This window comes from Nicotiana tabacum, chromosome 12, assembly GCF_000715075.1.
Source record: "Nicotiana tabacum cultivar K326 chromosome 12, ASM71507v2, whole genome shotgun sequence".
NCBI classification, from domain to species: domain Eukaryota; kingdom Viridiplantae; phylum Streptophyta; class Magnoliopsida; order Solanales; family Solanaceae; genus Nicotiana; species Nicotiana tabacum.
In genome coordinates, this window is record NC_134091.1 from 50,319,765 (window position 1) to 50,335,845 (window position 16,081).

Consider the following 16,081-nt stretch of genomic DNA (forward strand, 5'->3'; position numbering starts at 1 on the left):
TATCCGATCCACTTTTCTAACTTAATTTTTCAATTATAAGACTAAGTGTCTCATTTCACTCCGAATTAATTCCGGACCCGAACCCACTAACCCAGTAAGTCATAAAACAACTATAAAGCATAAACTGAGCAGTAAATAGGGAAACGGGGTTATAATACTCAAAACGACCGGCCGGGTCGTTACATTCTCCCCTTCTTAAATAAACGTTCGTCCTCGAACGGGTTTAGAACAATACCTGGAGTCTCAAATAAGTGTGGATAGTTGCTCCACATTTCCCGCTCAATCTCCCAAGCAGCTTCTCCGGTTGGCTGACATCTCCACTGCACCTTCACTGATGCTATGTCCTTTGACCTCAGCTTTCAAAACTGCCGATCTAAAATAGCCACCGGCTCCACGTCATAAGTCAAATTACCGTCCAGCTGTACTGTACTGAAATCCAGAATATGAGACGAATCCTCGACATACTTTAGGAACATAGATACATGGAATACTGGATAAACACCTGATAGACTAGGTGGCAAAGCAAGTTCATAAGCCACCTCTCCAATTTTCTTAAATATCTCAAAAGGCCCAATATACTGAGGGCTCAACTTGCCCTTCTTCCCGAACCTCAACACACCCTTCATGGGTGAAATTTTGAGCAGAACCTTCTCCCAAACCATGTGAACAACATCACGAACCTTTCTGTCGGCATAACTCTTCTGTCTAGACTGTGTCGTGCCAAGCCATTCCTGAATCACTTTGACCTTCTCTAAAGCATCTTGAACCAAGTCAGTACCTAATAGCCTAACCTCACCCGGCTCAAACCAACCCACCAGAGATCGGCACCGTCTCCCATACAAGGCTTCATACGGAGCCATCTGAATGCTTGACTGGTAGCTATTATTGTAAGCAAACTCCGCGAGTGGCAGAAATTTATCCCAAGAACCCCCAAAATCAATGACACAAGTGTGTAGCATATCCTCCAATATTTGAATAGTACGCTCGGACTGTCCATCCGTCTGAGGGTGAAATGATGTACTCAAATGAACCTGTGTGCCCAACTCTCACTGCATTGCCCTCCAAAACTGTGAGGTAAACTGCGTACCCCGATCTGAAATGATGGACACCGGCACACCGTGTAGGCGAACAATATCGCGAATATAAATCCCAGCCAACCGCTCCGAAGAATAATTAGTACCGACTAGAATAAAATGCGCAGATTTGGTCAACCGATCTACTATCACCCAAACAGCATCAAACTTTCTCAAAGTCCGTGGGAGTCCAACTACGAAGTCCATGGTAATACGCTCCCACTTCCACTCCAGAATTTCAAGTCTCTGTAGCAATATGCCCGGTCTCTGATGCTCGTACTTTACATGTTGACAATCTAAACACCGAGATACAAACCCAACTATATCTTTCTTTATCCGCCTCCACCAATAGTGCTGCCTCAAATCCTGATACATCTTCGCAGCGCCTGGATGAATAGATTACCATGAACTATGAGCTTCCTGGAGAATCAGCTCACGCCAACCATCTACATTAGGAACACAAAGCCTTCCATGCATCTGTAATACACCGCCATCTCCAATAGTGACTTCCATGGCATCACTGTGCTGAACTGTGTCCTTAAGAACCAGCAGATGTGGATCATCATACTAGCGCTCTCTGATGCGATCATATAAAGAAGATCGAGAAATCACACAAGCCAAAACTCGATTCGGCTCTGAAACATCCAATCTAACAAACCGATAAGCTAAGACTTGAACATCCAATGCTAAAGGCCTCTCTGCTACCGGTAAGTATGCTAAGCTGCACAAACTCTCCGCCTTACGACTCAAGGCATCGGCCACTACATTGGCCTTCCCAAGATGATAGAGAATGGTGATATCATAATCCTTAAGCAACTCCAACCACCTTCGATGCCGCAGGTTAAGATCCTTCTATTGAAACAAATGTTGTAGACTCCGATGATCGGTATATACCTCACACTGGACACCATACAAGTAATGCCGCCAAATTTTCAAGGCATGAACAATAACTGCTAACTCAAGATTGTGGACTGGATAATTCTTCTCATGTACCTTTAACTGTCTTGATGCATAGGTAATCACCCTACCATCTTGCATCAGCACTGCGCCGAGACCAATACGCGACGCGTCACAATACACAGTATATGACTCTGAACCTGTAGGCAACATCAATACTGGAGCTGTAGTCAAAGCTGTCTTGAGCTTCTGAAAGCTCTCTTCACATTCATCCGACCACCTGAACGGAGCACCTTTCTGGGTCAATTTAGTCATAGGTGATGCAATAGATGAGAAACCCTCCATGAAATGACGATAATAACCGGCCAAGCCGAGAAAACTCCGAATCTCAGTAACTGAGGATGCCTGGGCCAACTCTGATCTGCCTCTATTTTCTTTGGATCCACCTTAATTCCTTCATTAGACACTATATGTTCCAAGAATGCCACCGAACTAAGCCAGAACTCATTACTTAGAGAATTTGGCATAAAGTTTCTCATCTCTCAGCCTCTGTAATACAATACCTAAGTGTTCTGCATGCTCCTCCTAGCTACGTGAGTACACCTGAGTATCATCAATAAATACTACGACAAATAAATCAAGATATGGCTGAAATACACAATTCATCAAATGCATAAATGGTGCTGGGGCATTTGTTAGCCCAAAAGACATCACAAGAAATTCATAGTGTCCATAACGAGTCTTGAATGCCGTCTTTAGAATATCTGAATCCCGAATTTTCAACTGGTGATACCCAGACCTCAAATCAATTTTGGAGAACACCCTCGCTCCCTGAAGCTGGTCAAATAAATCATCAATATGTGGCAATGGATATTTATTCTTGATTGTAACTTTATTCAAACTGCCTATAATCAATGCACATCTGCATAGTACCATCTTTCCTTTTCACAAACAGAACTGGTGCACCCTAAGGTGACACACTAGGCCTAATAAATCCCTTTTTCAAGGAGTTCCTGAAGTTGCTCTTTCAATTCTTTTAACTCAGCCGGTGCCATATGATACGGAGGAATAGAAATGGGATGAGTGCCCTGCACCAAGTTAATACCGAAATCAATATCTCTGTCGGGTGGCATGCCCGGCAGGTCTGTAGGAAATACATGCGGAAAGTCTCGCACGACCAGTACTGAATCAATAATAGGAGCATCTACATCAACATCTCTCACAAAGGCCAAATATGAAAAGCATCTCTTTCCAATCATACGTTGGGCCTTCAAATAAAAAATTACCCTGCTAGGAACAAGATCTAGAGAACCCCTCCATTCAACCTTTGGCAACCCCGGCATCGTCAACGTCACAATTTTTGTGTGACAGTCCAGACTAGCATGACATGGAGATAACCAATCCATACCTAGGATTACATCGAAATCAATCATACCAAGTAATAAGAGATCAACTCTAGTCTCCAGTTCCCCAATAGTTACCACACACGACCGATACACACGATCTACAGTAATAATATCGCCCACCGGTGTAGATACACAAACAGGTGAAACTAAGGACTTACAGGGCATATCCAGATAATGAGCAAAATACGATGATACATATGAATAAGGGGAACCAGGGTCAAATAATATAGAAGCCTCCCTGTGGCACACTGAAACAATACCTATGATCACTGCATCTGAGGCAGCAGCATCTGGCCTGGCAGGAAAAGCATAGAATCGAGCCTGCCCGCCTCCTGATCGGCCTCCACCTCTTGGGCGACCCCTAGCTACCTGACCCCCACCCCGAGATAGAAGGGCAGGTGGTGTAACTGCTGGCGCTGGTGCCGTCGGTCGAGAACTCTGCTGTGGAGCCCCACTCAATAGCCTAGGACACTCTCTCTTGAAATGACCAAATTCTCCGCACTTGAAACAACCCCTCCTCTGACGGAACTACTACTCCTGATAACTTGAAGAATTACCTGTAGAAACCTGTGCGGAGGAGGCATGATGAGAACTCTACGCTGGTAGTGCACTAAATAAAGACTGGCCTGAGTGAGCACTGTAAGAACCGTGGCTAGCTGATGCACCATGATGAGCTGGACGACCCGTCTGAGCGTGTTTGTAAGAACGACCCCTACCTCGGTGAAACTGACCCCCTGAAAGAACACCGCTGTAATCAACCAGACCACAAGGCCTCTTAGACTCGTTTTCTCTATGTTCCTGGCTACGAACCATCTCTATCTGCCGGGCAATGTCCACTGCCTCATTAAAAGTAGCACCAGATACTCTCTCCCTAGTCAAAAGTAATCGCAGCTGATATGTGAGGCCATCAATGAACCTCCTAATCCTTTCCCTATCAGTGGAAACCAACCAAACTGCATGACGAGCCAACTCAGAAAATCTCATGTCGTACTTCGTCATTGACATATCACACTGGCGAAGCTGCTCAAACTGCCTGTGCAGCTCCTCTTTGCGTGACTGAGGCATGAACTTCTCCAAAAAGACCACTGAGAACTACTGCCAAGTAATGAGTGTTGCGCCAACAGGCCTACGCCTCTCGTAAGTCTCCCACCATCTTAGTGCTGCCCCAGAAAACTGAAAATTAGTGAATGAGACCCCACTGGTCTCAAGAATACCTGCTGTCCGAAGCATCCGTTGGCACCTATCCAGAAAACCCTGAGCATCCTCTGACTCAGTACCGCTAAATGGTGGAGGTCAAAGCCTCTCAAATCTCTCAAGTCTCTTCTGCTCATCATCTGTCATAACAGGAATTACCGGGGCCTGAGCAGCTGCAACCGGCTGGGCCGGTTGTGCCCCCGGTATCTGAAGTCCCTGTACTACCTGGTCTGGAGTACGAGCAATGGGGGTATGAGTACCTCCCCCGGCCTGAGAAGCGACAGGTGCGGCCTAAGCCGAAACCACCTGAGCAAGACCAGTGCAAGCTGCCAATATCTGGGCCAAAGTCTCCTGAAGGCCTGGAATCTCAATGGGCACAGCTGGTGCCTGAGCTGATTATGTCGGCTCAGCTATATCCGGAATTTGCTCCTGAGCTGGAGCAACTGGTGGTACTACAGGTGCTGGTCTAACTGTGGTACGAGCTACACCTCGACCTCTACCTCTGCCCCGGCCTCTACCATGGCCCGGCCTCTCGCGGCCCGAACTGGTGGCACTGGTGGCTGACTGTCCGATCCGGTAGAACGTGTCCTCACCATATGTGAGAGAATAGAATAGCAGAAATTTAGTTTCCAGAATCAACAAATTCGCACGATAGAATACAAGAAAGTGAAATTTTCCTAAGGGTTCCGCAGCCTCTCGAAGATAAGTACAGACGTCTCCATAACGAGCTACACAACTACAATTCATATTCAGTAGTTCCAGCAAAGAATAGACATACTTTCAAATCTGGCAGTTTAATGTCTGCAGTCTCTCGGGCTTTCAATAATCATGAAATCAGCCCAACCAACAATGATATGATGTATCAATAATAATAACAGAGACTGATATAAAATGTGTAAGTAAAAACTGCGACTGAGTACATATAACATTTAGCAGGCAATTCGGAAACTACACAGCCTCTGTGGGTCCCAACAGTACTATCACATAGCCTAAGCATGATTTGTAACATGATTTTCAATCAAATTTTATCAACATATAGAGAGAATATAGCTAACAAAAAATTATTCAACTTTACAGCTTTCCCGGGACGGACCAAGTCACAATCCCCTCGGTACACGCCCACACGCCCGTCACCTAGCATGTGCGTCACCTCCAAAATAATCACATTATACCAAAATCTGGGGTTTCATACCCTCAGGACCAGATTTAAAACTTTTACTTACCTCAGGCCGTGAAATTCTTTACTCTGCTATGCCCTTGCCTCGTGAATTGGTCTCCAAACGCCTCGAATCTAACCATAAAATTTCAATCAATAAAATTCATTGGAATTAATTCCATAAGAAAATAATAATTTTTCCATAAAAAACCAAAAATTAGCTCAAAAATCGCTCGTGGGGCCCACATCTCGGAACTCGACAAAAGATACAAAAATTCGGAAGCCTATGCAACCACGAGTCTAACCATACCAATTTTACCAAAATCCGACCCTAACTCGACCCTCAAATCTTCAATTTAAACCAAGAGGGTTCTCAAACTTTTCCAACTTAATTCACGAATTAAATGATAAAAACAACCATGGATTCGGGTAATTTAACCAATATTAAGTTAAGAACTCCCGAAAATTGCCTTTTCCCGAGCTCAAATCCGTCAAAAACTGAAAATGAGACGAAGTTCCATTTTCAGAACTTAAACTCTCTGCCCAGACATTTGCTCTACGCGATCGCGAACATTCCCACGCGATCGCGAAGAACAATTTTCCCTCGCCCAGATTTTACTCTACGCGATCGCGGACTTTCCCATACGATCGCGAAGCACAACATCACAGGCTTACGCGATCACAGTCTCGTCCACGCAATCGCGAAGCACAAAACGTGTGACTTTTATTTCTGCTCCACTTACTCTACGCAGTCGCGACCTTCTTCACGCGTTCCCGAGTCACAAAAATCCCAGAGCTACGCGATCGCATCCCGCTTCACGCGATCGCGAAGCACAAAATGCCACTGCCTCACATTAACCCTACACGATCGCAGATATCCCCACGCGATCGCATAGAATAAAAACCCCCGCTGACCAACCAAGCCTACGCGATCGCAGACGCATTCACGCGATCGCGTAGAAGGAAAACATCATCAGATATAAGAAAATTCCAGCAGCTGTTCAAGTCCAAATTTTTGATCCGTTAACCATTAAAAACTCACCCGAGCCCCTCGGAACCTCAACCAAGTATACCAAAAAGTCCTAAAATATCATACGGACTTAGTCGAACCCTTAAATCACCTCAAACAACACTAAAACCATGAATTATATCCAAATTCAAGCCTAATGAACTTTGAAATTTTTAATTTCTACAAACGACTCTGGAACCTATCAAATCACGTCCGATTTACCTCAAATTTTGCTCACAAGTCATAAATGACATAATGGTGGTACTCAAATTTTCAGAATCAGATTTCAACCCCGATATCAAAAAGTCAACCCCCCGATCTAACTTCCCAAAAATTCAACTTTCGGCATTCCAAGCTTAATTCAACTACGGACCTCCAAATAATATTTCGGACATGCTCATAAGCCCAAAATCACTATACTGAGCTATTTAAAATCATCAAAATTCAAATCCGAGGTTATTTACACATAGGATCATATCAGGTCCACTTTTCTAACTTAAATTTTAAATTATGAGACTAAGTGTCTCATTTTACTCCGAATTCCTACCGGACCCGAACCCACTAACCCGGTAAGTCATAAAACAACTATAAAGCACACATTGAGCAGTAAATGGGAGAACAGGGTTATAATACTCAAAATGACCTGCCGGGTCATTACATTCTCCCCATCTTAAACAAACGTTCGTCCTCGAATGGATTTAGAACAATACCTAGAGTCTAAATAAGTGTGGATATTTGCTCCGCATTTACTGCTCAATCTCCCAAGTAGCTTCTCCGGCTAGCTAACCTCTCCATTGCACCTTCACTGATTTTATGTTCTTTGACCTCAGCTTTCGAACCTGCCAATCTAAAATAGCCACCGACTCCACGTCATAAGTCAAATTAGCGTCCACCTGTATTGTACTAAAATCCAGAATATGAGACGGATCCCCGACATACTTTCGGAGCATGGATATATGGAACACTGGATGAACACTTGATAGACTAGGTGGCAAAGCAAGTTCATAAGCCAAGTCTCCAATTTTCTTAAGTATCTCAAAAGACCCAATATACCGAGGGCTCAACTTGCCCTTCTTCCCAAACCTCAACACACCCTTCATGGGAGAAAGTTTGAGCAGAAACTTCTCCCCCACCATGTGAACAACATCACGAACCTTCCAGTCGGCATAACCCTTCTGTCTAGACTGTGCCGTGCGAAGCCGTTCCTGAATCACTTTGACCTTCGCTAAAGCATCCTGAACCAAGTCAGTACCCAATAGCATAACCTCACCCGGCTCAAACCAACCCACCAGAGATCGGAACCGTCTCCCATACAAGACTTCATACGGAGCCATCTAGCTATTATTGTAAGCAAACTCCACGAGTGGCAGAAATTGATCCCAAGAACCCCCAAAATCAATGACACAAGCGCGTAGCATATCCTCCAATATCTGAATAGTACGCTCGGACTGTCCGTCTGTCTGAGGGTGAAATGACGTACTCAACTGAACCTGTGTGCCCAACTCTCGCTGCATTGCCCTCCAAAACTATGAGGTAAACTGTGTACCCCGATCTGAAATGATGGACACCGGCACACAGTGTAGGCGAACAATCTCGCGAATATAAATCCCAGCCAACTGCTCCGAAGAATAATTAGTACCGACTGGAATAAAATGCGCAGATTTGGTCAACTGATCTACTATCACCCAAACAGTATAACCGATCTACTATCACCCACCGGAATAGACACATGAACAGGTGAAACTAGAGACTCACGGGGCATATTCAGATAATGAGCGAAATACGAGGACAAATATAAATAAGTGGGACCAGGGTCAAATAATACAGAGGCATCTCTATGGAAAACTAAGACAATACCTGTAATCACAGCATCCTACGCAATGGCTTCTGGTCTGGCAGGGAGTAGAAATGGGCCTGACTACCACCTGATCGGCCTCCCCCTCTAGGGCGACCCCTAGCTGACTGAGCTCCACCCCGATCTGGCTGGGCGAGTGGTGAAGTAACTGGTTCCGAAGTCGAAGGCTGACTCCTCTGCTGAGATGAACCTCCCGAAAGGCGGGGATAATACCTCTTGATATAACCCAAATCTCTGCACTCAAATCAACCTCTCTCTGCAAATGGTGGTGGGGACTGAAGGGAACCCTGAGCACCGGAATAATCGCTAGAAGGTCCTGATACAGATGAACCCTGAGCTGATGGTGCATGAGACAAACTCTGAGCTGGTAGCGCACCGAATGATGTCTGGCCCTGCTGATAACCATGGGGCCCATGACCGGATGAAGCACCTCGGTGCACTGGGTGAGCCGTCTGACCATGCCTGAAAGGACGACCTTTATCGTGCTGTAACTGACCCCCAGAAGGAGCACCACTAAATCCCCCCTGTCCACGAGGCCTTTTGGCCTCCCTCTCGACCCGCTCCTGACTGCGAACCATCTCAATCTGCCAAGCAATGTTGTCAACCTCATCAAAAGTAGCACCAAACACTCTCTCTGGTCATAAGCAATTGCAGCTAATAAGTGAGGCTTCTATAAACCTCCTGATCCTCTCGCTGTCTTTGGGAACCAACCAGATAGCATGACGGGCCAACTCCGAGAGTCGCATCTTATACTGCGTCACAGACATATCACCCTGACGAAGCTGCTCAAACTGTCTGTGCAGCTCCTCTCTATGGGACAGAGGCACGAACTTCTCCAAAAAGACCACAGAGAACTGCTGCCAAGTAAGGGGTGTTGCGCCAACAGGCCTACACCTCTCGTAAGTCTCCCACCATCTGAGTGCAACCCCAAAAAACTGAAAAGTATTGAATGAGACACCACAAATTTCCAGAATGCCAGTTGTATGGAGTATCCTCTGATACCTGTCCAAGAAGTCCTGGGCATCCTCTCTCTCTGTGCCACTGAAAGGTGGAGGCTGGAGTCTCCCAAACCTCTCCAACCTACGTTGATCATCCTCAGGCATAGTAGGAACCACATAATCCTGAGCAGCTGCAACCAGTTGAGCTGGTGGTGCCCCCAGTGTCTGGAATCTCTGTACCACCAGCTCTGGTGTGCGGGCAGCGGCAGTCTGAGCACCTCCCTCGGCCTAAGAAGTGGCGGCTGCAGTCGGAATAGAGACCACCTGAGCAAGGCTGGTACACGCGGTCAGAATCTGAGCTAAGGCCTACTGAAGGCCTAGAATCACAATAGGCACAGGTGGTGCCTGAGCTGGTGCATCAACAACTGGAATCTGGTCCTGATCTGGGGCAACTGGTGGATCTGCAGGTACTGCCCCAGCTGTTGTGCGGGATGCACCACTGCCCCTACCGCGCCCTCGGCCTCTCACGGCCCTGGCTGGTGGTACTGGTGGTTGTCCATCCTGCCCGGTAGTATGAGTCCTCACTATTTGTGAGAGAATGAAACAACAGATGTTTAGTTACTAGAATCAACAGATTCGCACGACAAGAATTCAAGAATATGGAGTTTCCTAAGGGTTCTGCAGCCTCTCGAAGATAAGTACAGACGTCTCCGTACCGATCCACAAGACTCTACTAAACCCGCTCATGACTCGTGAGACCTATGTAACCTAAGCTTTGATACCAACTTGTCACGACCCAAAATTAACTGTCGTGATAGCGCCTATCGTGGAACTAGGACAGCCTCAACACAACAACCCAACACCAACAACAATCAGTTTGAAAACGTTAATGGAAGCATTTAACATTTAAGAAAAAACTGTTTAAAACATATGAAAATCCCAAAGTGATACAGTCCAGCCCAAAACCAGGGTGTCACTGAGTACATGAGCGTCTAGATCAGAAATATAGTCTACTACAGTGTCTAGAGATATAAACTGAAAGTACGACAAAGATAAAGAAGGAGAGTCAAGGCACGCGAACGCCGTGCAGCTACCTTGATAGTCTCTGAAACTCTAGGATCCTAAATCAGCAACCGCCGCTACGACCGGTATCGCCTGGATCTGCACACGAGGTACAGGGAGTAACGTGAGTAGACCAACTCAGTAAGTAACAAGTCCAAACTTTGGACTGAAAGGTAGTGACAGACTCAACCGGTACAGACTGAACAGAAATGTAGGCATGCTTTCAAATTAAATAGGCAACTCAAACAGTAAAGTGAAGCAGATCCGAACAGTGTAAAGAATATAACTCTGCTATCTCTATATGCCAACGCACATGTTGTATGTGATGCACCATGCTGTCAGCCTCATGTGCTCACACTCTCAAATGCTCAACCACTCGATACTGTATATGGTCCATACGGCCCAGGGAAGATCCATCCCAGAACATATACATCACTGACTATAAGTCACCCAGTACCGAGGAAGGCCAATCCATCCCTGTGGAGAAGATCCATCTCCAGGTATCAAATATTTCGAACAAGATCCATGTCCAGGGAAGATCAATCCCTTAACAATATCAACCGCGCTCACTGGGGGTGTGTTACAGACTCCGGGGGGGAGGGGGCTCATACAGCCCAAGCGTTATCATAATCATCAATATAACCACTGCGGCGTGCAGCCAATCCCATAATTGTCACTCATAACCAGGCACTTGGCCTCACTCAGTCATCAACCTCTCCAGTCTCACCACGGGCCCACAATGCCATAAAAACAACCGGAACAATAATATGATGGATCAATAAATAACTAAGACCGAGATATGATATAAAAATGTATGATCATGACTGAGTATGGAATAGTAAATGAAACTAGTGAGATGACAGCAAGAAACGACCGCTAAGGGTCCAACCAATACCGGCACAAAGTCTAAACATGATATCTAGCACGATCTACAGCTCAACTACTTTTTCACCTGATGAAAACATGGATATCAATAGGATAGAGTCACTAAACGGTTCCATGGAATCACCCAGGTCACAATTCTCACGGTGCACGCCCGCACATCCGTCACTTGGCATGTGCATCACCTCAGTACCAATCACATAGCATATAATTTGGGGTCTCGAACCCTCAAAACCAAATTTGAAAATGTTACTTACCTCAAATCAAGCAAAGTCTTACTCCAGAATGCCCTTGCCTCTCAATTCGGCCTTCGAATGTCCCGAATCTAGCCACAAGTAATACAATACGATCGATATAGGCTAAAGCAATCAATTTCACAAGAAAAATACCAAATTATAGCTAAAATCTGAAATCGACTCAAACCCCCCCCCCCCCCCGGCCCACGTCTCGAAATCCAAAAAAGTCACAAAACCGGAAAGCCCATTCACTCACGAGTCTAACCATACAAAATTCATCAAAATCCTACATCATTTGGACCCTCAAATCCCCAAATTACACTCTCTAAAATCCCAAGCTCTAACCCCTTATTTCACTTCAAAAATCCTACTAATTAGGTGGGAAAACAACGGGAAAACACCATAGCTAGGAGTATTAGAGCTCAAGCAACTTACCTCTATGAAAACCCTTGAATCCCTTTCAAAAATCACCCCAAAAGGTCCAAGGTCCAACTTGAAAATGGTGGAAATGAACAAAAATTCGCGAAGTCTTCTATTATAGGTCCTGCCCAGGCTTTTTGCACATGTGGCTCAAAATGCGCACCTGCGGAGCTGCTTTTGCGCATAAATCTCCGCATCTGCGGAAAATCAGTTAAGTGCCCATCTCCGCACCTGCGCTCCCTATCCGCTTCTGTGACTTCGCAGGTGCGGAAAAGACCTCGCACCTACGCCCACTGCCAGTCCTCCTCTTTTCCTCTTCTGCGGGCAACTACCCGCTTTTGCGGGCTCGCAGATGCGCACACTTATTTACACCTGTGGTTTCCCCAATCTAACTCACTTCCGCATCTGCGCCTAGCCCACCGCACCTGCGTCGTCGCACCTGCGACAATACCCACGCAGGTGCGATTACACCAGCAACAGGCCAACTTCAGCAAATTCTCCAAACTTCAAACTTGATCCGTTAACCACTCGAAACACACCCGAGGCCCTCGAGACCTCGCCCAAACATGCCAACAAGTCATATAACCACAAACAAACTTAGTCGAACCTTCGGATCACTCACATCAACATCAAAATATCAAATTACTCCCGCATTCAAGCCTAAGAACTTCTAAACTTTCGAATTTCACAAACGATGCCGAAACCTACCAAACCACGTCTGATTGACCTCAAATTTTGCGCACAAGTCATATTCGATATTACGGACCTACTCCAACTTCCGGAATTGGAATCCGACCCCGATATCAAAAAATCACCCCCGGTCAAACTTCCCAAAAATTCGACTTTCGTCATTTCAAGCCTAAATCAGCTACAGACCTCAAATTCACAGTCCGGACACGCTCCTAAATCCAAAATCACCTAACGGAGCTAACGAAACCGACAGAACTCCATTCCGGAGTCGTCTTCACACCATTCCGACTACGGTCAAAATCCTAGGACTTAAGTTTCCATTTTAGGGACTACGTGTCCCAAAACACTCCGAAACCAAAATAAGCCCTTCCCGGCAAATCACATAAGCAAAAACACATACGAAAAATGTAGTAAATAGGGAATTGGGGCTAATGCTCTCAAAACGTCCGATCGGGTTGTTACATCTCGTCTAGCCAAGGGTGCCGACCCAATATTAGCACACATATGTGGAACAATAGCAGCAGACGAAAAGCGACATGAAAACGCCTACGTCGATGATTGAGAAATTGTTGGAATTGGACCCAAATGACTCCATGCTAGCCATTGCTAATATGATGAAAAAGTGCATAACGATGCCTGCCTACCTAATGAACGATGGGTGTGATCCAGATCTATTCGATCACTTTGTTGTTGTGGCTCAAAGGTTAGGAGTGTATACAAGTCATGATTATGCAGATATATTGGAGTTTTTGATCGATCGATGGGCATTGGAAAAGCTTGAAGGAATTAAGGATGAGGCGAAGCGTGCGCAAGACTTTGTGTGTGGATTACCACAACAACAACAACAACTCAGTATAATCTCACTAGTGGGGTCTGGGGAGGGTAATGTGTACGTAGGCCTTACCCTTACCCTGGGGTAGAGAGGTGGTTTCCTATAGACCCTCGGCTCCCTCCCTCCAAGAACTCTCCACCTTGCTCATGGGGTGACTCGAACTCACAACCTCTTGGTTGGAAGTGGATGGTGCTTACCATTAGAGCAACTCACCTAAGATAAAAAGGTTGCAAGAGAGAGCCGATGAGAGAGCTAAGAAGTTGGAGCTGCGTCAAGTGAAGTTTAATTAGCTGGATTTTCAACAAGGAAGTGAGTATATAAAAGAGTTCATTTGTGAAAAATGTACAAGATTAGCCACACAACCAAGCATTAAAGCTATGCCTAGAAATTAATGGAAGTTGAAAATGGTAATGGTAAGAATGTGTAAGTGTCCTAATTTGGTTTGACGTATTACTTAAACTGATATCAATAATAAATTTTACCTTAGATACCGATTGTTTGATTCATTAGTAAGACTTACGCTACAGTTAAAAGCTTAGAACTTTTTAGTTTACTCCTATTGAAAAGCTATTCTATTCTCACAACTATTATAAAATAATTACTACAATATAATACTATAAGTCTTAGAATTTTATAACCACATATTTTGATATTTATCCTCGTTTATATAAAATAGATGCACTCACCATCATTGGATCTGTTGGGATTCAAATCAATGTCAATGATCCTAGAAGCCCCCGCAATCCTAGCTCGTTCAGCGGCATAATATAATTTATCAAAATGACAGGGAAAACAAGAAGGAATACCCCAAATCCATCATTAAAAACCGAATCATGTCAACAACAAAGATAACAAACTAAACCCTAGAAGCCGAAAGAAAACATGCAGAGCAAAGGAAACTTACAGCGCAAAGCACTCTGAAGTCAATGCTGGTTTGCCGTTTCAAAATCCTCGAACCATTTGTTTCTTAGAAACATTAATGTTGGAAGCAATTTTCTTTAGCGGCTCTCGAACCCCTCTCTTTCGACCTTTCAGATCTGGTGGGAAGTGACGAAACAAAAAGAAGTTATGGGGGGGATATTTTCTCTTATAGCAAAATAAATCTGATTAGGGAAAATTTTATTTTTTTAGAAATTTTAGAGCACACCCATAAAGTGTGGCTTTAAAGATTAAAAAGAGATTAAAAAGTAGCATACTTTGCAAAGCGTTGCAGCAAGTTTGGCTAAACCTGTTGTGATTGGCAACGCCTAAATGGCGTGGGCTTTGGAATTAAAGACCACACTTTTCAAATGTTGCGAAAATCTCCCTAGCCAAAAGCTTTTATCAAAGGCTAGTACGCCTGCAAACTGTGCCCACAAATTCTTTTGGTCTATATTTAGTGTGGTCTTAGGCTAAATTTGTTGTAGTGGAGCCACATTCGTGTCACATGGCAATACTGCTCGGCTAGCCAAAGAGGGCGGGGACCCAATTTTAGCGCGCATATGTGGAACAATAGCACCAAACGAAAAGCGTCACGAAAATGCCTATGTCAAGATGGTTGAGAAATTACTGGAATTGGACCCAAATGACTCCATGCTAGCCATTGCTAACATGATGAAAAAGAGGATTATAATGCCTGCCCACCTAATGTACGATGGGTGCGATCCACATCTATTCGAGCACTTTGCTGTTGTGGCTCAAAGGTTAGAAGTGTATACAAGACATGATTATGCGGATATATTGGAGTTTTTGATCGATCGATGGGCATTGGAAAAACTTAAAGGAATTAAGGGCGAGGCGAAACGTGCACAAGACTTTGTGTGTGGATTACCACCTAAGATAAAAAGGTTAAAAGAGAGCAGATGAGAGATCCAAGAAGTAGGAGATGCGTGATGTGAAATTCGGCTGGCTTTTCAACAAGGAAGTGAGTGTATAACAGAGTTCATTTGTGAAAATGAGCAAAGTAGCCACAAAGATGGCAAGTATTAAAGCTATGCCTAGTATAAAAGTTGAAATTTTGTAATGGTTTGAATGTGCAAATGTCCTAATTTGGTTGACTCGTACCAATACTAAATCTTACTTTGATAGCCGGTTGTTTAATACCATTAAAGTTACTACATGGTGATAAAAGAAGATTTTTGGATTTATAAAGGAGCGAATGAAAGAGAATTTACTAATTACATTTTAGTATCTCTCTTCTTACAAATGTTATACTATTACATTATAAAACGGGGAGGGGAAATGGGTTAACGATTCAATCTTGAGATTTCACATTCAAGTTAAGCTCTAAACAGGAAATTGGGCAATAGATTGGTAAACTGGGTAACCCTATATATTATGAAACTTATTTTGAGATCTAGACCGTTGACTCAGGGGATGCGGGCTCACCCTCAAATCCCTAATTATATTTAGTTCCCTCCTTTTTGGTGATTTAGAAACTAGAGAACAGAAT

At 44.5% G+C, this 16,081-nt stretch overlaps 1 long non-coding RNA gene and 1 pseudogene across 1 annotated transcript; one reads left to right on the forward strand and one right to left on the reverse strand.

The window, feature by feature from the left end:
* Positions 1-15,659, forward strand: part of LOC107820705 (stearoyl-[acyl-carrier-protein] 9-desaturase 6, chloroplastic-like) — a 106,062-nt pseudogene extending 90,403 nt beyond the window's left edge.
* On the reverse strand, positions 5,794-15,076 carry LOC142166869 (uncharacterized). The gene is made up of 3 exons (XR_012697283.1): positions 14,847-15,076; positions 14,555-14,687; positions 5,794-5,861 (listed from the first exon to the last, which is right to left on the reverse strand). It is a non-coding gene; the product is annotated as an uncharacterized LOC142166869 (long non-coding RNA).
* Positions 15,660-16,081: the final 422 nt, after the last annotated feature.